The sequence below is a fragment of the Aythya marila genome (genome assembly GCF_965140915.1).
Source record: "Aythya marila genome assembly, chromosome: 31".
NCBI lineage: Eukaryota > Metazoa > Chordata > Aves > Anseriformes > Anatidae > Aythya > Aythya marila.
Window position 1 is genome coordinate 219,754 of NC_139072.1, and position 2,088 is coordinate 221,841.

The following is a 2,088-nucleotide window of genomic DNA, read 5'->3' on the forward strand; positions in this document are numbered from 1 at the left end:
AGGGACCCCCCCAAAAAGGGACACCTCCCCCTGAAAAAGGGACACCCCCCCCACCAAAAAAAGGACCCCTACTCCAAAAAGGGACCCCCCCCCTCCAAAAGGGACACCCCCCCTCCAAAAGGGACCCCCCCCTTAAAATTCGAACCCCCCTCCCTCCAAAAGAGACCCCCCCAAAAATAAGAGACCCCCCCCCTCTCTCCCCAAGCCCTGATGGCAACGGGGGGGGGGCACCGGAGACACCACCTGGGTGCCGGGGGGGGGTTTTGGAGGGGGGGGGGGGGGGCGTGGGAAGGGAAGTGGGGGTCACGGCCCCGGCCCCGCCGCCCTCCCCCGGGAGCTTTGAGGCATCCCCGGCATCTGGGACCCCCCCCGGGACCCCCCCCCCTACTCCTCGTGTGTCCCCCCCCCCCCCCCCCTCTATGGGGCGCCAGGGTGGGGCCGTAACCAGCCCCAGATGTTTGGCCCTGGGACATGGGCGGTGCCCCCCCCCCCTAAAAAAAACACCCCCCCCACACCCACCCTGTGACCCCCCCCTAAACCCTGTGACCCCCCCCCCCCCCAAATTCCCACTTCCCAGCCTGGGGGAAACTGAGGCACAGAGGGGGTTTTGGGGGGGGGACCCCCAAGCGCCCCCCCCCCAAAAAAAAAATTAAAAAAAAAAAAAATCACAAAAATTTTCCCCAAAAAGCACCCCCCCACCCAAGCTGTGTGCCCCCCCCACCATGGTTGAACCCAAAATAATGGGGACACCCCAAAAAAGGGGGGGGGGCACAAGGGGTTGTCCCCAAAAGGACCCTTCTAAAGCCCCCCCCCCAAAAAAAAACTTCCCCCCAAGGTGACCCCCCCAAAAGAGCCCCCAAAAGGGTTCCCCCAAAACCCCCCCTCCCAAGGACCCCCCCCCCCAAAAGACCTCCCCCAAGGCCCCCCCCCCAGAAAGGGACCTCCCCAAACCCCCTCTATGGGGGGGGGTCTCCCAAAAGAGCCCCCCCCAGAACCCCCCCCCCCAGGGGCATCCCCAAAGCCTCTCCCCCCAAAACACCCCCCCCGGGGCCCCCCCTTAAAAAAAAATCCCCCCCCCATAAAATAATTCCCCCCACAACCAAAAAATCCTCCCCAAAAAACAAAAAATCCCCCCCAAAACAAAAACTCCCCCCCCCCAAAAAAAAACAACAAAAAACCACCAAAAACCACCCAAACAAACCCAAACCCCCCCCCTTCGAGCCACTTTCCCCGTTTTCTCCGAGTTTTGCCCCAAAATGACCCCCCCTAAAAAAAATAACTCCCCCCCAAAAGAAAAAATCCCCCCCCTAAAAAAAAAAAAAAAAAAAAAAACACCAAAAAACCACCCAAACAAACCCAAAACCGCCCCTTTCGAGCGACTTTTCCCGTTTTCTCCGAGTTTTGCCCCAAAATGACCCCCCCATAAAAAAAATAACTCCCCCCCCCCCCCCCGTGCCCCCCCCCCCCAATTTACCGCTCGGGGCCGGGTCGGTGCCGAGGGCGGCGGCCGCCAGCAGCGCCAGCAGCGCGGGGCTGAGTCGCGACATCGCGGCCGCTATCGCGACAGGGACCCCGCGAGCGGCACCGGCACCGGCACCGGGACGCGGGGGGGGGGTTCCTGGGGGAGGGAGGGGGGGGGGCGGGGGGGGGCAGGGGTTAAGGGGGAGGAGGAGGAGGAGGGGGAGGAGGAAGAAAGTTGGGGCTGGGACGGCTCCGGCCGCGCCCGGGGGGGGGCCCAGGAAGGGGGGGGATGGGAGGGGGGGGGGGGACTGGGAGGGGGGAATCCGAACTGGGAGTGGGTAAACTGGGAGAGGGAGGGGGTAACTGGGATGGTGGGGGGGTAACTGGGAACGGGTAAACTGGGAGAGGGAGGGGGTAACTGGGATGGTGGGGGGGTAACTGGGAACGGGTAAACTGGGAGAGGATGGGTCCGGACTGGGAGAGGGGGGGAAAACTGGGAGGGGGGGAGTCCGAACTGGGAGGGGGAGCGGGCGAACTGGGAGAGTTTGGGTCCAAACTGGGAGACGGAGGGAGTAACTGGGAGAGTTTGAGTCCAAACTGGGAGAGGGAGGGGGTAACTGGGAGGGG